Below are 23,811 nucleotides of genomic sequence, written 5' to 3'. Positions count from 1 at the left end.
ACCTTAGATTTCACAGACCTGCTGGTTTTTTTTTTAATATTTTCATTGTAAAGATACTGTACAGAGGGGTTATAGTCACAAGAGTAAATTAATGAGTCCATTTCCTATCAAGCATTGCTGGTTCTTAAATTGAGTTTCAACAGAGTAGAGGTACTAAAGAAAGAAAAGCAGAGCAAAATGGAGCAAAGGAAATGACTTGAAGCAAGAACAGCAATGTGAAAAAGTAGGTTCACAAATTTCAATTTACTTGACAAAACTCAAGTGTAATTTATGAAAGGAACAGTTCATGTATGCAATTGGAGATTTAATGTTCAAGTTAGATCTGGTGAAGGATAAAAATGGGTAATCAAAACTATTATGAAGGAAAATTCAGCTAATTCTGTGAAATTGAATAAATTCATTCATTCATTAAATAAAATAAGCAAAGAGTTATAGGTAAATTCTTCTTTACATGATGAGGGTATGAGTCATCAGGCATTAAAAATACTTGACTCCCTTGAAAATACTCTTATAGAAATGTATATATATTCTGTTATTTTTATATGTTTATATTTTTCATGGTTGCCAATTATTCTTTATTCCTATTTCTTTCCCTCCCCTTCCCCCCCCCTCCTTCTTTTGACACAAGAGGTTACTCTCAAGTACCATTCATAGTCTGAGAGAAAATCCAATAAATCAGGCCATATTAAAATTAAACTATCTCAGTTTCAATGTTAGGTAGCTTAGTAACTGGCCTATGCTAGTATTATTTTAAAGGTTAAGATAACTAGCAGTTTAAGAATGGGGGGAAAAGTAGGAAATGATTCTGATATTGAAAAAAAATGTTTGATCCCAGGAACCACAAAGCTAAGTGACAATGAAAGTATAGGATTGAGATTAGAAAAATGAGAGGGTTTTAATGTATAAAGCATAGTAGCCAAAGTGACTATATTAAAGTTTAAGATTTTAGTCATTTTTCATTCAAATTCTAATGGGATAATTGCGGTTCTATGGATAAGGTTCTGTGAAAAATTCAATTCACATTTCAAAAATAAAAATGACACCAAAGATAATTGTACTTTCTATACAGTATAAATATGAGATACAAAATGGAACTATAATTTAGTAAAATCATGCATATAAATATATCTTTAAATAATATTTGCTTAATGCCATGGTTTATCTCAACATTACTAAATAGGTTTATAATAATTATAAATTTTTACTATGATCAAGTAACTGAAATCAATACCAAAACTTTCCTAACCAGATAAACATAATATTGTGAAAAAATGCCTGACAGAATATCTGTGGGAAGAAAACTAAAAGATTCATCATTTAAATTCAGAGATAGAAGGCTAAGAATGGCCATTCATTCTTCAATATTTTAAGCATTAGAATTCCCAAGCACAGTACATGATAATAGTACATGATAACAATCATTAATTTCAGCTGATTTGATCATACCCTAATTCAAAATATGTCAGATTAATGGGCAATTTCAGTATACTTGATGAATTTTTTTCCTTATGTTCAAGTCCTTTGACACAAATTAATTATCTAGAAACGTATTAAAGAATTAATCCTGGATATGGTCAGAATGTTTCCTGTAATATTATCAAAACAAATATTAAAAATAATTTGGACATTCAAAAATGAGGGGGGAGGATGGGAAGGGATGGGAAGGAGAAACAAAGGAGGAGGCTACAATGCTTGATAAGAAATGTACTCATTATCTTGCCCATGTAATTGTAACCCCTCTGTACAGTATTTTCACAATAAAATATAAATAAAAATTAAAAAAATAAATATATGCATACAAAATATTTGAGTCAATAAAATGATGCAGAGAGACTGCATAGGGATACGTAGTGAAAAAGTATAAATATATAAAAGTACATACTTCGCTAACTTGATACACCTCTACAGAGGAAAATTGATGATCATAAAACCCTAAATCATGGATACATTTTATATATTTCTCAGAATAAAGAAAAAATAAGATAGAACCATGTACTCATTTCCAAGAAGTCAGTAATATCAAAGCTGTTCTATTCTCAAGTTCTTCCCATAATTGTTTTTCTATGTGGACAGCATGTAGTCTCATGTTTGTATTCAGGCTGTGTTTCACACACTACCTAACGCAAAGAGTATACCAAATGTACACATTTGAGTTGTCAAAGAGAAACATTTCCATTTAATTATCCACACAGCTTATAGCCAAGCTACTTAAAACTCTACTTTGTAACAGTAGCTCTGGTAGCAATAACTAAAGTCTATCAAAATCAGAGTTTTGCACATAATATTATTCAACCAGGCAACAAAACCTAGACACATTTATTTACATTTAAGTGAGATTTAAAAAAAAAAAAAAGATGAAGCCGGGCGCGGGTGGCTCACGCCTGTAATCCTAGCTACTCAGGAGGCTGAGATCTGAGGATCTCGGTTCAAAGCCAACCCGGGCAGGAAAGTCCATGAGACTCTTATCTCCAATAAACCACTAGAAATCCATAAGCGGCACTGTGGCTCAAGCAGTAGAGCACTCACTTTGAGCTGAAGAGCGCAGGGACAGAGGCCAAGCCCAGAGTTCAAGCCCCACGACGGACCAAAAAAAAAAAAAAGATAAAAACCTTGATAAAATGGCAGAGATCATGCTTTCATTAAGGTTCCCAAATGCTTAAGTATCCAGAAACTTGACAAATACTAAGACAGATAGCTATGGAATCATTCTTCTCCAAGATTTCATAGTCACTTAGGGAAAATGAACAGAAGCAAAAATCCCAGAGGAATATGATAAATTATACACCAGAGAAAGCACAAGTACCACAAAAGAACAGGAAAAGCATAAAGAAAGCTACAGTTGCGAAAAAGATTAAAATGCTTAACACACTTTTAAATGATGAGTTCTCTGAGAAAAATAGAAAGTGAAAGAGCAAGTTTCTCTCAGAAAAGTATCACCCTTAGTCACTGGGCCTGATAGCATTCTAATGGGAATGAGGGTTTTAAACTTCACTGCCTACAGGGATTGGTGACATTAACCTGAAATATTCATCATTTCAGATCACATTCAGACATCATGGAGACATCTGGTTTTAATTTTTTACTTTATATTTGACAATGGCATATTTCAGGATTTCTCTTAAACATACATAAAATTATTGAGTATGAATTAAAACAACAAAGAGAACAATACTCTGGGACCCCAAAATATTCTAAGAAGAAATATAATAAGAACATGTATTGAAAGTTCTTCTGTTCTTCCAATTAGGAATCAGATTTGACTAAAATCTTTAATGTACTCAACCAAATTTGTTAATGTGTTTATCAGAATTTGATTTCTTTCCTAGTCAACTTCACAAAAGCACTTAAGTGGTCTTGGCTAATAATGAAAAGTAACCATAATTCATCATCAAATAGAAGCTAATTTCATTTTATAAAATGATACAGAATCTGTATAATTGCTCTTATTCTGAATAAGTAGAAATTGTGTCATGTCCCTCTTTAATTATTAAATACGTTAGTATTACCAATGAGGTAACCTGATAGTTTCAAACTACATGAAAATAATCACGTAAAATATGTCAGAATTTGTGTTAACAGCCATCCTGGGCCCAGTTCTACAGCTGTTTAATGTGGCTTTCACTTCGTTTAACTGACATCTCTCAGCTAACTCTTCCCTACCTAGTTGTAGCCAATGTTTGAACTGGGCTTTTTAGTACAGTTCTCAACTTCCTGATCAGAAGGATGCTAGACATATAGCCTGAAGAACATTGCTTCAAATATATTAAATATATTTTTCATTTTGTTCATTCTTTTAGATTTAGGGTAAGAATTCTAGTAGGTTCCATCTTACTACTGCTTTTAAACAAGGAATGTCTGAAGTGAGTAATGATCTTTTCTATTGGTGAAAAAAGGAGATCTTTCAGCCCTAGGATGCATAGATTTGCAGTGATTCTCTTTACTTTGCCCCACCATTAAAATGTAACACCCTCCTCCTTCTTAAATTGTGATATGCCTCCACAAAATTCTTGTGATCATTTCAGTTAGTTGTTATAATTTTTAATTCAACAATGAATGCAAGTAGGGACACCAAAATTTACTATACCTTCTGAAATTTAATTTATCTTAAAGGAGCAGTGTAATGTCTGTAAACACTACTCAAAACAGAATTTCTTCTGTTTCTTCTGTGATTCTATTTAGCAATTCTCAGACTTCACAGTTTATAAATATTGCTATAGAATTCCGTGAAGGAAAAGATAAGTATTCAGATTTTATAATCTTACTTGCATAATAAAATGTCTTTTGATAATTTGACACAGAAAATTAGCCTTTTCAGAAAGAGCATCTTAGAGTTGGGCAAATATGTATAGCTAGCTTGTGACAAGCCTTTCTCACCAAACTGCTATCTTCCAGGGAGAGAGAGAGAGAGAGAGTAGAGAGAGAGATAGGAAGAGAGAGAGAATGTAGAGCTATGTGTCTTTTTAGCTCAACTGTATAAATGTTCCCATCACTTCTTTGTCAGCAAACATTCAATCACATTACATCATTCCTCTTGCCTACTACCAAGCCTCATTAATTGCTGAGCATGTTAAAAAAAAAAAAAAGGAACTACCAACAATTGTTCAGAACATTTGATCATATGCCAAGTAGATTCTAAGAAGACTAAATACAAATACTCCAAATACAACTTCATGACTTACTGAAGGTATGGAATACTTTATTCATGCACATGTCAACATGGAACCTTTCAAGTATCCTTACCCCACTGTGGAGACTGAAAGCTGCAGACCTAGAGTTAATGATGGTCTGAAGGTCCAGAGAGCTTGAGTGCAAAGGAAGGTAAGGAGGAAGGGTTGACTCATTTTTTAAATTGTTGGTAGATGCCTTTGGAAGCAGTGAGATAAAACAGGTGACTCCCAGGTGATTCTAGAAATGATTCCCTCATGGCATCTGTTAATGAAGATAATTCCTAACATCTGACGAAGATAGACCAAGCCATATTAAACATAAGCAAGCCTCTCACCTGTTAAATATTTGGTCTCCAGAACCTTGAGATGATATATTTTTGTTGGGTGGATTTCTCACAGAGCTTATGGATATATAAAAAGTAAATATTAAAGATATGCTTCTAATTGGGCACCGTGGCTCGCACCTGAAATCCTAGTTACTCAGAAGGCTGAGGTTTGAGGATAGGTATCCCAGGAAAACCTGGGATAAAATCCATGAGACTCTTATCTCTGATAAACTACTCAGAAAGAGCTGGAAGTGGTGCTGTGGTTCAAGAGCCAAAGAAACTCAAGGACAACAACTAGGCCATGAGTTTAAGCCTAGGGACTGGTAGAACAAAATATAGATCTGATACAAAAGAGAAATATTTTTATGTCAAATGTGATGGCCCTGAGGATCTGTCAAGTCTTAGGTTGTGAAAGGTGAGAAGATTTTGCCATGCTAATGCTTTTCTTCTCAGGGAATGTATGATGTAGGGAAGCAGTTAAATCTATGAGAGAGGACCAATGCTTTATCATAACGATCCTTGCCAGTACCATACAGAGGAAGAAAAGACTCTCAAAGTAGACAATGTTGGGTTATTGCTTCCAGGAAAATCAGGTATTAAAATAATCATGGAGTAGGATATATAGCAAATCAGCCCCTGACTGATAATTATCTAACTATATTTCAGAAGCAAGAGAGCCTACAAATATTCATTAATATGCTTCTCTAATTAGCAGAGAGAATGTTTTATTAAAACTAGAATGATAATCATTACTTGATTATAGACCTATAGATTATACTCATTGTGTCTTACTAGATTCCAATAAATACTTATTTTATATATCAACTGACTTGTTGGCATACAATATTTTTTTGAATTACTTTGTTCCTAGCTGAACTGTCAGTTATGTCTCATGGTAATGCCTAGGAAAGCCCTCTTTAGAAAAGTTACATTACTGCCAAGAAATTGAATAGGTGAAGAGGCTAATATAAATCAGCAAAGGAAAATTTAAGGAAACGCTTCAAAAGCTCTTATATGGAAGTTGCTAAAGACATCAAAGAAATTTTGAAAGTGGGTAATATTGGTTATATAATCTGAGAAAAATAACTGTCCTTGGGCTCTTCAGGAATTGATTCTTTCAACAAATGATATATGGATTTTTACATACACACATGCACACATATACACAAATTATTTACAACTTTTTTGCGAAAGTTCATTAATTCTATATTTGCAGAGTACTATCTGCAGTTATTAAAACCAAGGCTGGAATTTAGTAAGATATTTGAATTGACAAATATATCTGTCTCTTTTGCTCCCTCTGCCCCTCGTATCTTATATTTGGTGCAGAGGACATTTCAATTCAGGTATATATAGCTTGGCTATCGGATAGCAGAAAGTGATTTATACTGATAAGTTCCCACCCTTGGGCCCAATTCAGACAGGGCATGAAGTGATGAGATGTCTATAACATATTTCTAAAACTGTGTGTTCAAATGTACCATTTGTTGTTGAATTTTTCACCTATATGGCTTCTTTTGCAGTTTCATAAATAATATTGCTATGTAGCCTAGATAAATGACCCTGGAAATGCCATTTATCTGTCATTTTAAACATACGTAAGAAAATTTCCCCTTATTTTCTTATTTCCTCTTATTTTCAGTGTACGGTTTTCTTATAAGAACACACATCTTTCTCAAAACTCTATAACATTCCATGCTATTTAATCCAACACATGAGATTCTGATTTACAAAAAAAAAATAATAATAATCCTGAAGCACATTTAAGCTAGCAGAGTAAGGGCACACAATTTAAAACAAAATTTCAAATATGATAGATCTTAAACTTAGAATCTTAGAGAAGAAAAGGGCTTCTTAGAGATATAAAATGGTATTATTTAGTGTCCCAGTAAAATGAATATATCTTTTGGATTAAAAAAAGAAAAGAAAAGAAAAATGTCACCAACCACCAACCAGAGACATTGACAAGTTAATGTAGAAAGGAAAATTGTCTTCAGTGAAGGTAGTTAAGAAGACATACCAGGTAGTTTTCCAATTAGATTTGCTTTGCAATACATTTACGTGTCACTTATCTACTAACATGCCTCTGTGTTTAATGTTACAAACAATTTCATATGTTCTTTTCATTTAATATTATTCCAATGTGCTTTAAAATTTGTAATTGTTTAAATAAAGATAACTGCACAACAGTTACATATGGCTATGTATTCAATTCAAGCATACTCATCTGTAAGTACAGTCTTTGGATGGAGTAGACTCTTCAGTTCCCACAGCAGAGTGTGTTTCCTGGACCACAGCCCCTACCCTCTCTAACAGAAAACCACCATTGTATTCTTCCTTACAGGTAGTTGTACCTTCCTTAGGTAGTTGTACAAAGGAGTTGTCATTAAACAAAGTAACTTATGAACACAACATATCTTCATTAATGTCATCCTTTCAACATTTTAATCTGTCCTTCCCTTACTCACCCCTTTCCTCACTCTTTTTAAATTTGTAAAATATTCACTAGATTTTCATCTGCATTCAACCCCTCTTCTCCTCTTCATTTGTCTACTCCTTTCACCTTGCCCCAACTCCTCCGCTTTGGCCTACACAATTCCTGGTGCTTCATTTTGCTGAACTTAGATTTGGACTTTCCATGGAATGACACTACTTGAGATCACCTTGAACTTACCTTATTTCAGTGCTTCAGCCTTGTTTTGTTTCTATAAAAAATAATTTTGCCATAAATTTAATTCTTTCTGTAATAATTTAATTTTGCCCATTTCATTTTTTATAAATTTTACATCTCTTACAATTGATAATCTATTTTTATCTTTTCCAATCATGTTTTTGATAGTCTAGATTATGTTGATTATAATTTCATAATGCAACTCTGTATATTCCTTTATTTAGTATTTGATATACAAGAATCTAGGTCAGAAGTGATTCTCTTTCTTTTTTCTTATTTTTTTGTTTTGTTTTTACCTCCCCCCCACCTCCCCTGTCAAAGTTGTAAAGTTCATTTCCAACATAGTATCTTGTACATTTCATTGTTACAATGGGTCAACACTATCCTTATTTATGCATTTTGTTATTTCCCTACCCTTCCCCAAATTAGGAAAATGTATATACGAGACGCAGGGCACTGGAATCAAACACAGTGAAGACAGGGGTTAAACCATGAGGGAAGAACATATCAAAGAAACAAAAAATCATAGTGCATTATAAATATGTAGGAAAAGTGTTGAAGTTATTTCATTGTGGCAAAAGCCATATGTCTAGCTTTCTGCTCTTTTGTAATATTCATATGTGTATTTATTTCTGTTAATTCATTGTAGATTATAAAGTAGTGATATTCTAATTTGAATTTCAAAGTATTTTCCTGTAATATTTTAATTATGGATGTTTCTTAAAAATTATTTGGTAATGTTTTATTCCATGAAAGAAAGATAGGATATGTTTTTCCCTTTTTTCAGATAGCATTAACATGAAAATTTACTATAGTTCTTAGACTTTTTTGTGTTGTTAGTAAAGCATAACTTTTCAAGGTATTAATCATAATATTGAAATAACTACAAGATGTATTTTTCCAGAAAGTATACTGAATAAAATTCAGCCAAAAAGTCAACAGTTGGCAAAAAATTAATATATTTATATTATTATCCTTACAAGGTATTTTATCTACATGGAAAATAAGTTTATTTGTTTTCAAACAAAAAATAAGACATCATTAGATGTCACATATTTTCAGAATGTTTCAAAGCTCTGTAATTTAGTGACAATTTACTTTCCATGGGGACCTACTAATAACTAATTCTTTTCTTACATGTAAGAGAAAGCATAAGGAGCAACTTGAAAATAGATAACAAAACATACTCCCTTCTTACCTCCACCAATATTCTCCAATAATAATTCAATTGGGACATATTTTAGCTGGCAAAACAATTTCTAAACATGTCACTGGCAAAGAGAATTTTCTGTTATACCTCCGCTTATCTGTCATTATTGCTCTTTGAAATCCTTTTGGTATTAGTATTTCATCATTGTGTTATTGTAAACTTCATAATTTGTTCATTTAAAGTAATTTAATCATTTTGAAGGATCATGAAAATTTGGGCCTTCACAGCTCAACTTCTTAGCTGACGCTTTAAAAGAATGCATCTTTTAAGACTATGTAACCATTCTCCAAAGATGAATGACAGAATCAGTGAAATATAAGACAAATATTCCATATTCTTGCTCTGAGAAAGTTGCAGTGATTTGTGGGCAATGGTACAAAGGTGATATTCTGACTTGGCTAGATCTATGTCTCCAATATTCCAGTCAAAATACTTCATATTTGCTCCTCCTAATTTGAACCTAATTCTGGTGAATCATTTTCTGATTACCTCATGAGGGCTATGTCTAATTAATCTGGGGATGTCTATCCGGTATATGGAATCAATGGGTGTGTTAAGCCAATTCTTACTGAAATGTGTCATAGACTAACAATACTATACTAACATCATATGCTCAGATATAGGCATTGGCTTCGTCCACAACTCATCAGATTTCTGCAAACAAGTGTAAGGGGGAAAAAGCTGATGTAAAGCAGGAGAAAATGAAGGAGGGGGTAATATGTTTGACAAGAATTACACTGATTTCCTTACTTATATAGCTATAACCCCTCTGTATATCACCTTTATTTTAAAAAAAGAAAGTAAAATCAAAATATTTTCCAAACTGCAAATCAACCATTTGAAATCCTAAGATCTTCAATATTTCTTGTGGGGAGTCTACAAAGATGTATAGGAGTTAACATAACTAAAATTTCATAGATAAAATGCCATCTGAATTTCAATTTTACTCTTTAGTAGCTGTAGGAAATCTTTCTCTAACTTTTTTCTTTTTTTGGTTGGTCGTGGGGCTTGAACTCTGAGTACTGTCCCTCAGCTCTTCAGCTCAAGGCTAGTGCTCTACCACTTGAGCTAAAATGCAACTTCAGGTTTTCTGGTGGTTTATTAGTGATAAGAGTTTCATGGACTTTCCTGCCCAGGCTGGCTTTGAACCGCGATCCTCAGATCTCAGCCTCCTGTGTAGGTAGGAATACAGGCTTGAGCCACCGGTACCTGGCTCTTTCTCTAACTTTTGCTGAAATGCAGCTGAATTCTTTCCTAAGAATTTTGAGCTCTTTCAAGTTAATAACAAGGACCATTATTTCCTTCCCTTACTTTTGTATACTATTTACTGTTAAACTATGTTTTTATGGAATAAAAACCTATGAAATTAATTCACTACTCATATTTATCTACCTATGCTTAACTAAGAACAGATAAAAACTGAGATTGAATTATCATGTTACAAATATCACTTTCTAGAAAAGTTCTAATATTAAATTAATAACAGTATTCCATTTCTAGTAGATCTATGTATAATACTAGTTGTGCCAAATCATATTCAAAACTTGAATGATTTCTGAATCTTAATCTTTTGATATAAAATAGAGATAATAAAATTATCTCAAATTTATATTGAGTAAATGTGATTATAAGCTTGAAAAAACATTTTTAAGGTGAAATTCCATGAGAAATTTTGATTTATGATGTATTCTTTGCTTACATTCATAAAATGTTGTACATAGTTATAACCTCAAAGATCTTAAATGACCTTCATCCTTTATGCTGCTAGGTGATGCTAGTGTGTTCCAACTCACTGAGGAATTATACTGATAAAATTAATCCTCATGTACAAAGAGAAGTCTAGTAAGTATTTTAAATTATTGTCATTCACAGACATAAACAGACCCAGTAGAAGGAAAAGCTCAAAATGCCTACAAAATTTTAGAAAATTTGGTATACCTGTATCTACAGTATCCCGAAGGAATTTGTCTGAAAGATTTAATAGTTCATGTCAAATATTCCACTTAATGTTCCATTCTATATTCTCCATCAATCTTCTGATTGATTGACATTGAAGCTCTATTAATACATCCTACAGTCAAAGTTTAAATGGAGTTTAATGGAACTCATCCAAACCTATAATAGCATTTTCCCCCTAAATTAACTTATAACCCACAAGTTAATGAAATGACTGTTCTGCTTTAGTCCAGGAGGGAAACGAGACAATGCTAAAGTCCAAGACCTATCACCAGGGACATATCCTGGTCACTTGTTTCTTCAACTCCAGTTCTGAGACATTAAAACCCTACATGTGCACAAAGGAAGCTGCTAAACACCTCAAGTACCTTTAAACACATCACCTACTTTACATGACATTATAAGTCTCATTAGAGCAATTATACAATAAGACCAAACTTTTCAGTGCCAATGTATTTTCTTGTTCATCTTGTCATAGTTTTGTATGCTTAGTCAGGCATTTGACAATGCTTATTAGATGAATCTACACTCATGTGTTTCTTTAAATAAATAGCAACTATATAACTAAGGTATGAAAATAAGGTTCACCAGCAACTACATTATAATATGTTATGCATAATAACAACAGACAAAGATGGTTGCATTGCCTGGGAAAATATCTGTCCTCCTTCTGAAGAAGTAATCAAGTGCTGTGGAAATGGGTCATTTGAGGGAAGGCTATACAGCCGAATTTATTTACAAACGAGAACAGAAGGCTGATAGAGTATATAGTTGAGGTGCTGGAGGCCGGGGGATTTACAATTTTCAACTATATAAAGCAATAGCATATGGGAGGTGTTAAACAGCTGTTCTATTTCTGCTCAGGAAATAGTTATGCTTTAGAGCCCTAACAAGCAGAAATAGGACCAATGGATCAAAGTTACAGCCAGGCAAATATTAGCTCATCATATAAAAAGAGCCTTCTTAAATTTAGGGCTGTTGGAAATTGAAATAGGCTGCCTTAGGAGATAGCATGACCTCCTTGCTCTGATGGCTCGCTGAGCAGCCAGACTGGCCATATCTCTGCTATTTTGTGTCTTATTTTAACTGGAAAGGAAAGATAAGAGACAGGAAGAAAGAGAGATGCTGCTCATTTTCACATGACCATCATCAGAGGCCAGCCGATGTCTATCAGGGATGGAAGATATTGTTTTGTGAAAGTTTCTCAATTATATGTTTGGATTATATAAATGAAAGCTTCAGGAACCACTCAGCAATAGTAATTAACTTTCTAATACTATAACAAGGATTGTGGAGTTTTTCTCTCATTATTGTTAGAGGAAAGGGGAAGAAGAAAAAAAAGAAAGAAATGATGCTTGAAGGGAGGAAGGAGGCTGGGCAATAACATAAGTTTGAGTCTTGGAGAAACATGATCATGAAATTTCTAAAGCAATCCTGTGTGTTTTAACTCAAACAACTTTTCTAGTCTATGATTCACTGAACTCTATTAATTCAACAAATATTTAATCAGCTCCTAGCCAAGGCAAATCAGAAAAAGTTACCAACCCTTATTATTATTAAGTAGTTATTAAAAGAGGTTACAATTCTATAAATCAGCTTATGAGTACAATGTCAACACTTCCTTAATTTTCCTACATTTCTCCCTCAATTTTTTCAGATAATGCAAATTGAATATAATGACATTTGCTCACATTTGCTCTCATTTCCTCTATCCATTCTGTGCATCATCCTTTGTTCTCAAAACATGTCTCCCCTTTCTGGTATGTGTTTTGATAAATAGTACATTAGTTGTTCTAATTTTAAAGACACACTACAATCATGTAAATCAATTAATATGCAGCATATTATATTTTTAATTTGCAACTGCTTATTATTATTATTACAAAGATGATAAATTCTGAAAAATTAGATATAAGGAAAAACATAAATTATCTGGGATTCAAAATCACATATTAGCATCTGGTTGGACAAAAGTCCCTGAACTTTGTATTAATGAAATTTGAAATTAGCTTTTTATTCACATAGGGGACATATTTTAAGTAGATTTAACACAAATGCCAACACCTTGATGTAGTGATAGGCTTTCAATGTGTCTAAGTTTAAAATGATCAACTGGATGCCGGGCATGGTGGCTCACACCTGTAATTCTAGCTACTCAGGAGGCTGAGATCTGAGGATCATGGTTCAGAGCCAGCCCAGACAGGAAAGTCTATAAGCCTGTTATCTCCAATAAACCACCAGAAAACCAGAAGTGGCACTTGACTCAAGAGGTAGAGCACTCACCTTGAACTGAAGAACTCAGAGACAGTGTCCAGGCCCAGAGTGCAAGCCCCACGACAGACAAAAAGTAAAAAATAAAAATAAAATGATCAACTGGAAGGTAGATGGAAGCTGAAGTCACAAAGTCCATCAAGGTGGAAATCTCCAAAGACTACTGGTTTTTTTTTAATGTTTGAAGGATCTGGGTGTGAGTGACAATATGGTGAATGTTGTCCATCTAGGAAAAACATGACTATCTAGGATGGGGAAATAGATGAAAAAAATTGTTTTCCATATATAACTTTTGTTTAAAGGAAAGTTTCCAAAACTTGCTGGTACACTGGATGAATAGTAGAAGAAAAAGAAAGGGATCTAGTTTTAACATTTAAAATTTCATGCTAGTAACAAAGATAAAAAACTAAGATTTGAAAAGACAATCAGAAAATCTGTTTTGGATGTGTTATAAGTGGAGCTTAAGACTTAGAGATAAATCTGGATGTCATTAGCATATATGTGGTATATTGTGAAAAAAAAAAGTGATCAAAGAGACAATTTCAAGAATAAAGATTGCGGTTTTTTTAGTGGTTCTTTTTTTGTTTTGTTTTTTGAGGGCAATGATCTCGACAATTATAGGATTTGAAACATTCAGAAACAGACTGGAATGATTAATTTGGGGTAGATTTAAGCTTTGGATTTGGGGTCTTGTACCTGGTAAGTAAACATTAATCCTTTTCCATGTTAATTCTGAGATACTGTTTCACATATTTTGCCTGGTGTCTACCTCTAAATAAAATTGTATATAGGTTTCCCTCCTAGCAGGGGCTATAGGCATGGACCACCACTCTTAGACAGTCATGAATTTCTAGGAAGGAGGCAAGAAGTTCTTTATACTTACATTTTAAAAATAGAGAGTTCATTGGGCTGAAATTCAAACATCAGAGCTTGGCAAGGTGGAGGATATAATGGCTCTTGAGGAAGTTCCAGGTTTGTGGGGATAAAAATATAATTGAGCTAATCTTATGCAATGAGTTGTATACATGAAGCTGGATGGGATTTTGGATACTTTTAAGAAAATTTGTTTAAACAGACAGAAGCTCTGAATCAGCTAGGAATAGAAGAAACATACTTCAATATCATAAAGGCTATATATGAAAAATCTACAGCCAACATCAAACTTAATGGTGAAAAACTAAAACAGGATTCTCTAAAATCAAGAGCAAGCTAAGGATATACACTTTCTCCACTGAATTTCAATATAAGAATTTTCAGCCAGAGCAATAAGACAAGAAAAATAATAGAAATTAATGATGTTGTAGACAACATGATCTTGTATCTAAATGAGCCTAGAGACTCAACCCTAAGCTTTGAGAGCTTATCAACAACTGTGGCAAATTAGCAAGATACAAAATTAATGCATTAAAAAAATCTGTAGCTTTTCCGTATAACTATAATGTAAAAGGTAAATCAGGAATAAACCTAACCAAGGAAGTAAAGTACCTGTACACCAAAATCTATAAATATTTGAGGAAAGAAATCAAAGAAGACATTAGGAAATAAAAATATCTCCCTTATTCATGGATTGGTAGAATCAATATCATGAAAATGGTCATACTGCCAAAGGCAATCTACAAGGCAATACTCATCAATGTCAGTTTCTTACTGAGATAGAGAAAACAATCCAAACATTCACATGAAACCAAAAAAGAACCTGAATAGCTGAAGCAATGCTAGAGGTATCAAAATTTAAAACCTAAAACTTTATTACAGAGCTATATGCTAGAAGACCCTAAAGTAAACCCATATACTTAACATCATGTGATATTTGACAAGGAAGCCAAAACAAATGTTGGGAAAAGATAGCCTCTTCAATAACTGGTGTTGGAAAAAACTTGGCATCGATATGTAAAAGACAAATATTAGATCACTGTCTATCAGTCTCTACTCAAAATGGATCAAAGACCTCAACATCAGACCTGAAAGTTTAAAACTATTTCAAGAAGGAGTAGAAGAAACATAAGAAATTATTGGCATGAGCAGGAACGTTCTAAACAATCCCAGATGCTCAGAAAATAGGAGAGAGATTTGAGAAATGAGATTACATCAAACTAAAACATTTCTGCACAGTAAATGACATAGTTACTCAACCAAAATGGAAGCCAACAGATCAGAAGAAGAAATTTACCAGCTATACATCTGCCAAGGGCCTAATATCCAAAACAGTCAAGGAACTCAAAAAATGAATCCCCACTCCCAAATTAATAACTCAATCATTATATGGGCAAAGGAGCCAAATAGACACCTTCCAAAAGAAGTATAAATGGCTGGCCAATAAACACATGAAGAAATGCTCAACTTAGCTGGCTATAAAGGAAATACAAATCAATCAAAACAACATTGATATTTGATCTCACCCCAATAAGACTGGTCAACATGAAGAGTACAAAAAAACAACAAATGCTGGTGGGAGATGTAAAGTAGGCTGTGGGGAGGAACCCTCTTACACTGTTGTTGAAGATGTGAAGCAGTGCAGCCACTCTGGAAGGTGGTTTGGAGATCCACAAAACCCTGCACATAGTGGGTTAGGGATTTAAGTCAGTAGAAGAGAGATTGTCTATCAAGTGCATAGCCCTGACTTTGATTCTCAGCACTGAAAAAAAGAAGAAAACTAAAGGTGGAACTACTTTATGATTCAGTGGTACCATTCCTAGGCATCTACTCAGAGCATTGAAGTCAGCATATATGAAGGCAATTGCACATTTATGTTCATTGCTGCACTATTCACAATAGCCAAGTTATGGACACAGCCAAGATGCCTTTCATGCATGGTAGGTAAGCACTCTACCACGAAGCACTCTACATTCTCAGCCTGAGAACATCCCTTTTCTTAGAATCAATGATTTAAGAAACAAAGTCTATGAATACATGCCTTTAATTCATTAACATAGTATTAAAACTATAATCTATTGATTATTAAAACTTATAGAAATAAATATTATGATTTATAAAATTAACAAAAGCTGAATATGTTCATGATATTCACTTCTTATATTACCATCACCTCAGTGTACCCTAAAACATTTATAGTTTAGAATCATCATTAATGCTTGATGAACTTATTTTAGTGAATTCAATCTCATTTTTTATACAAATTTTATTTGTCTTGGAGAGTGCATTTTTGAGTTAAGAATGGGATTTTTTTAATGTTTCTTTTTTAAAATTTTTTATTGTGAAAATACTGTACAGAGGGGTTACAATTACACCGGCAAGGTAATGAGTGAATTTCTTATCAAGCATTTTTGCCTCCTCCTTAGTTTCCCTTTCCCAACCTTCCCATCTCCACCCCCTCCCCACTCCCGGCCAAAGTTGTCAAGTTCATATTTCGACATAACCACTTGTACATCTCATTGTTGCAATGGGTCCACCTGTATCCCTATTTAAACGATTTGTTTTTGCCCTTCCCTCCACAATATGCCAACATCAAATACAATGAAAGCAAGAACAGGATTTTAAGAAGGCACAAATGTACATGCTCTACATTTCATCATACACATTGCACACACACACACATACACACACACAATACGATCACATTGATGTGAGTGGAAGTGGGGAACGGAAGATGATTTGCTATTACTTTTGTAGTTGGGTTACCTGGTATGGAAAAGGTAAACAGATTCTGGAGATGTGTCTGAATCTCTCACAAATTGACTTTAGTTTTTATCTCTACCAAGGAGAAAAACATTTTTTTCTTCTGTGCTTTATTTTCTGTCTTCCTTATCTTTTATGTTCCCAACAGTATCTTTTAAGAGGAATTGCTTATTTCAATTTGAACATAGATTGAATAATACTAGAATATTATCTTCTTCTTCTCCTCCTCCTCCTCCTCCTCCTCCTCCTCCTCCTCCTCCTCCTCCTCCTCCTCCTCCTCCTCCTCCTCCTCCTCCTCCTCCTCCTCCTCCTCCTCCTCCTCCTCCTCCTCCTCCTCCTCCTCCTCCTCCTCCTCCTCCTCCTCCTCCTCCTCCTCCTCCTCCTCCTCCTCCTCCTCCTCCTCCTCCTCCTCCTCCTCCTCCTCCTCCTCCTCCTCCTCCTCCTCCTCCTCCTCCTCCCTCCATCCCCCTCCCCCCTCCCCCCCTTCCTCCTCCCCCTCCTCCTCCCCTCTTTCTCTCCCCCTCCCGCTCCCCCTTGACAGTCCTGGGCTTGAAGTCCTGGGCATTGTGCCTGACCTCAAGACTGGAGCTCTACCACTTCAGCCACAAGACCTATTATAATTGATTTGTAGCTGACTTCTTTCTTTTTTATTTTTTCTTTTCTTTATTTTTTATTGTGAAAATACTGTACAGAAGGGTTACAATTACATGAGCAAGGTAATGAGTACAATTTTTATCAAGCATTGTTGCCTCCTCCTTTGTTTCCCCTTCCCATACTTTCCTATCTCCCTCCCCCGCCCCCCCTTTCCCATCATGACCCCCCAGCGCTGAAGTTATAAAGTTCGGCTTTCGATATAACATCTTGTACATCTCATTGTTGCAATGGGTCCACCTGTATCCCTATTTAAACGATTTGTTTTTGCCCTTCCCCTCCACAAATTATACCAACATCAAATACACTGAAAACAGGAATTATACGGAGGGGGAGAGACATACAAAGCAACAAAACAAAAATCACATGGTATCTTATAAATACGGTAGAAGCGACAACAACAAAGAAAAACTATTTGAGTCCTTATCTTGGGGTTCATTTCGCCTAACATCAACTTACCTGACCATTTCTGCTTTTCTCAGACATATAGTAGTAATTGCAAATAAGGGAAACCATGGGACCTATGTTTCTTAGGGCCTGGCTTACTTCACTTAATATAACTTTTTCCTTCTACCTTCTAACTTTAAGGTAACTTTGAAGCCTTGTGCCTGTGGCTCACGCCTGTAATCCTAGCTACTCAGGAGACTGAGATATGAGGATCCTGGTTCAAAGCCAGCCTAGGCAGGAAAGTCAATGAAACTCTTATCTCCAAAAAACCACCAGAAAACCACAAGTGGCCCCATAGCTCAAGTGGTAGAGTACTAGCCTAAAGAGCTGAGGGACGGCACTCAGGCCCGGAGTTCAAGCCCCACGACCAAAAAAAAAAACAAACAAATGTTTGACTGAATTATAAAAATTCAGCCATAATAGTCTTACTTTACCTTAGAGAATTGTCAAATCTTTACTGATAAGACTGGTCTAAAATTAGATATAAGTTCCCTGAGAGGATTCATCACACTATGAACACATGAACTCTGTAAAACATTCATTCAATCTTTGTGGTTCAAGGTATAGCTGGACATTTTTAACCTATTTTCCATATGTGAGTTTACAGACCTTCAAATATATACACTTAACCAAAATCTAACAATTAAAAATAGAAGTTGTAAGTACAATGAACATATAAAAATATACCATTTGGCCCCATAGTACAAAACTAGCCAGTTAAAAACTTAAATAATCACAGATACCATTTGATTATTTATAGTAGTCATATGAACCTGCATCCCATTTGTGAGCATAGTTGAGTTTCATGAAGTCAATATTTTTATCAACCCTGTGTTACCTAAAGTAGAATTGAGATTTAAATGAGAGTACCTTCTTACAGAGTTTCTCTAGCAATGATAGTCACATGGAATAGCATGTTTTCAGAGTTATATAATAGCTGTAATGATTAAAATTTTCCACAATGCATAATAGCAATATTCAAGCTAAATTTCAAGCCAATAATTTTGTGTCATCAACTCCTCCTAGACGAGCATGAAACCAGAGCACCGTATTACAGTAAGGAGAAAATCCCATGTCAGTCCTACCTTGAAACTATTAGTCAACAGCACCACATGACTTCTAGGAATTTATCGAAATTGAAAGACAACATGGAGAGATAACCAATCATACTACAGAAAAATTTAGACTCAGCAATGATTTTTGCTCTCAAGCCTATGTATGTACATATATATGTATATATTTAAAAAGATATATCTATGTAGCAGATCACTGTAACCTTCAAATATTTGTCAAATTTATGATGGTCATTCCATCATCTTTGCACAAATTCTTCCTCTTCTTGCTCTTGGACCCTTTTTTTCTTTCTCCCTCTCTTCCATCAGATGCAATCAAAACAAGAAAATCATGGAAAAATTTAAAAATGATGGTTTGATTATTTCAAACCCTACAAATTAACATTGCTAGCACACAGATTATATGTCCAGGAGCAAGGTATCTATAAACTATTCCATATAAATCAATAAATCATATCATTTAATTGTTTTACTGGGAGCCTATTTCCTGTGCTATCCATAGCCTCAGTATGGTATAAAGAAATGAGGTATAACTGGGCACTGGTAATCCTGGCTACTCAGGAGGCTGAGATTTGGGAATCACAGTTCAAAGCCAGCCCAAGCAAGAAAGTCCATGAGACTAGTAATTCTGGTTTACCAGAAAACCTGAAGTGGAGCTGTGGCTCAAGGTAGTAGGGTGATAGCCTTGAACAAAAGAGCTCAGGGACAGTGTAGAAGCCCTGAGTTTAAGCACCACTACGACCAAAGAGATAAATAAATAATAGGTTTATCTTAGGTCATTGACTTTCATTTGTTTTCCAATGTTTGGTTGAAGATCTAAGGCCCATCTTTCTATCTAGCCATGGCCTGCTTTCTCAGAGACTCAGGTAAGGTACCAGGCAAGGTACCAGGAGGAGGAGATTCCTAGTCAAGTTGGCTTTTTAATAGAAGACTAATTCTTAAAGTAAACAATTCATTAGCTCACACCTGTAATCCTAGCTACTCAGGAGGCTGAGATCTGAGGATCTCGGTTTAAAGCTAGCCCGCGCAGGAAAGTCCGTAAGACTCTTTTCTCCAATAAACCACTAGAAAACTAGAAGTGTCACTGTGGCTCAAGCGGTAGAATGCTTGCCTTGAGCTGAAGAGCTGAGGGATAGTGTCCAAGTCCAGAGTTCAAGCCCCACTACCAACAAAATAAAATAAAATAAAATAACCTTGTAATTCTATAATCCTAGCTGCTCTAGAGGCTGAGCTCTAAGAATCCCCAGCAAGAAAGTCCTAGAGATTCTTATCTCCAATTAATCACCAACAAGCAAGATCCACATCTTGCTGTGGCTCAAATGGTAGAGTGCTAACCTTGAGCACAAAAACTCAAGGACAGTGCTATGGCACTGAGTTCAAGTCACAGGACCAATGTGCTTGCACACATGCACACACACACACACACACACACACACACAGAGGAATTTTTTGAATATCTATTCAAGCAAAGAAAATCATAATCAGTTTTTATAGCTCCTCCTTGTCTCACTTCTTAGTATTGCCCAATTTTTATTAAATTTCAACATGAGTTTTGAAGAGGACAAACTGTATTCAAAGCATTCACTAAACCAATAGAACTTTGAAATAAACTTTGAAAATACATTTGACCCCACTTTTAAGGGGTCATTTGTAAGGGAAAATGGAAAGACTTGGAAAAAATCATATTAAGTGAAATAAGCCAGACCCAAAGAAACATAGATCCCGTGGTTTCCCTCATTTGTAATAAGTAGTATATGCCTAGGATAGTCCTAGCAATGGTTCACAATTGCCCGATGTACATATGACCATATAAAATTATGTTAATCAAAATGATCTCCACAAAATGGAAAAACGAGGGGTTTTGTTGTTGTTTTTCTTTTTTTTTTTTAAGTGTACTGTTTTCAGTTATTTCTTTTGTCCTTCAATATTTTCTCCTCTGGTTTATTACCAGGGGTCAATATTTCTGATTTTAGTGTCTTGTATATATGTTTATCCCATTTGGGGAAGAGAAGAATCACAGAAACAGTGGAACAAAGGTGAACCAATGCATCAGCAATACTCAGTAGACAATATGTGGGAAATAAACTTGGTGGGGAAGTGTGGGGGAGGGAAGATGGGAGAAAACAATGAGAGTAAAGGAGGTAGGGGTAACAATGTTTGTCCAAGGAAAAAGGTACTCATTTCCTTACTAATGTAACTGTAACCCCTCTGTACAGAACCTTTACAATACAACAACAAAAAAAAAATAATACAAATGATTTATAGTAGAATTTTTAATCAGCCCTGTTGCAAATTTTAATTTCACATATACAATGCTATTTTGATATCTTGATATTTTTCATCAATGTATTCTTCAACATGATAAATAGCAGTGTGTATTTAACTAAACTGGTGTTTATGTTCCAAATTATATAACACTTTCTGTATGTAATAAAACAGTGAACTCTTATTTTTTGAAAACAAACATTTATGTGATATTTATGTGTTCCTTTATGGGTCACAATTTTCATCTAACCTTATGTGGCACTCCTATTCAAATTGGAAGGTAGAATAGATATGAATTACATTGGAAAGATAAAGAAACCATAAACAAAGATAATGGATGAAATACCAGAAGTGTTCAAGCTGGTTTGCCTTCTAAGTGAGTCTTAAAGGCAGGTCTCCATTCTAAAATATTTGCTGTCTCCTCCTATTGTATTTTATCTACCAGTCTCTAAGTGTCTTTGTTACATGGAGAAAAGCCAAGGAGATTTTCCTGACATTGACTTTCAGCTTCCTCAAATGTTTCTTTCCAGACATGCAGATATGCAGAGCAATATGGGAAGAGCAATTATGAGAAACTGGTATGTTTAAATGAACAGAGTACTGAAATTTTATGATGATCTATACAGACAAGCATCAAACAACGTGGGAATTTAGTTGAACATATCTTACTTAGCAGAAATATAAATTCTTAATGAAAGGATAAATAAAATATGATTATTTATACATATATAGATAATTCTCATTTTTACCTTCTTTCCCCACATATATATACATACATACACATATGTACATATATGTGTGTATACATATAGTCTATATACACATATATATGTATACACATATGTATACATATAGTATATACATGCATATATGTGTATATACACATGTATATATACACATACATGTGTATATATGTATATATGCATGTATAAACATACATATGTAAGTGTATACATAAACATATACATACACATGTATATATACATGACATAGACTAGCAGTTTATTTTTAACATAAAATTATTATTTCTTTTGTTTACATTAGAATGTTCTTCCTCTTTACTTAATAAAATCATTTCTTCATCAGCTTTCCAAATAAATCCATAAGATTTCAAAGTCATTTTTTTCTTCCTCACAGTTATCATATCAACGTACCTCAAATCATCTACCCACAGGAACTGAATGACCACCTGATATTTAAAATGAAATAAGAGAAAAGTAGCATAAAAGTGTGCTATTGAAAAATAAATAAATACACACATACACACACATACACACACACATTAGAGATGAAATCATTTTCTCTGAGTAAAAAATTCACTGAAATGACTAATTCTGAAAGCCAGTTTATACGAATAGTTATTGGTCACCTCAACCAAGAAATTTATGGACAATGAGAGACCTTGTGACAGCAATAGAACTTTCTCTTAGCAAAATGTACACATTTGTAATAGTTGTGTGTTGTAGTAGTTGCTTAACTTGTAAAAAAGCTTAACAGACAGGTGCAAACAGTTAAATCCTCTTTTGTAACCCAGAACACATTGTTGAGTATGGATTTCTGGTACATGTAAAAAAGAACATAACCTGTACAATGATAAGGTTAGGTAACTCATGCAGATGGGTTCTGATAATAAAGGTGAAGTAAAAGTGAAAAAAATACATATTTTCAACAATTGTGTCTAATTTCAAGAAAGCCCTAGGGTGTAGTTGAAACCTATTTATATTCCACAAGAATAAACCCCTGAAAATGATAAGATGACTTCCTTTTGTTTGGGTGGCTGAACTGTGAAGTAAATTAAGTACAATTCTGGCAATAAATAAGACCACCCAAGGAATTGTTCATTTTCTTTTCTGTTATCTAAGAATCTCCAACATGCACATGAATGTTAAAAGACCAATTGTGTCTAAAACCTATAATTAATTCACGTAGGGATGTATAAGCCAGTCAGAGTAAAATGCCTTACCTTGTTTTCATTTCCATAAATCTGATGAAAATGAATGCAAGAGCTTAGTGGCAAGTGTAAATCTATTTTTTGTTCTTTTCAGAGAGAAGTTTTTTTTCCAAATGTGATGAATTCCTCCCTCTTACTATAATATATTCACAAATGGAAGCTCATGAAATTCATAATATCTATAGTACTTCAAATATTGAAGGCTATCATTTTTCTCTCAAGATTTTTATCATAAGCCTCTCTCCATTTTCTATTTATAGGAAGTTGGTATTATCTTTATATACCTAGAATAGTTTTGTTGTGTCTATGTGCATGAGTTAGTAATAATAATTGTGTCTCTTTCCCTCCTACCTGTGAAGGTCAGTTTTATGGCTGACCTAAACTGGACACAGATGCCCAGATATTTGTTCAAAAACTATTCTGTTCTGTCTAAGGAAAGTGATTCTGGCTGATACTAATATTTGAAGTACTAGAATGAATAAAGCTGTTGCGCCTTGTCTAATCCATTGAAAGGCAAAGAACAACAAAAAAAAGAACAACAAAACAAAGAAGTACTTTGTATTTTCATTAAATCCTGCTACTTCTCTTTCCTCAACTTCTTTTCACACGGTTCCCTGTAATTCGAATATATTTTTCAATAGTCTTGGACAGAGTTATGCCTGTTTTTTGAAGGAACAAATGTGGCTG

The 23,811-nt window shown here is 34.2% G+C and overlaps 1 pseudogene; it reads left to right on the top strand.

Annotated features, from left to right (window-relative positions):
• Positions 1 to 22,610: 22,610 nt before the first annotated feature.
• On the top strand, positions 22,611 to 22,754 carry LOC122105721 (annotated as a pseudogene).
• Positions 22,755 to 23,811: the final 1,057 nt, after the last annotated feature.

The sequence above is a fragment of the Dipodomys spectabilis genome, unplaced genomic scaffold (assembly GCF_019054845.1).
Source record: "Dipodomys spectabilis isolate Male_0828 unplaced genomic scaffold, ASM1905484v1 ptg000032l, whole genome shotgun sequence".
Lineage (NCBI taxonomy): Eukaryota > Metazoa > Chordata > Mammalia > Rodentia > Heteromyidae > Dipodomys > Dipodomys spectabilis.
The sequence above is the reverse complement of the archived record's forward strand: the minus strand, read 5'-3'. Positions and strand labels throughout refer to the sequence as shown.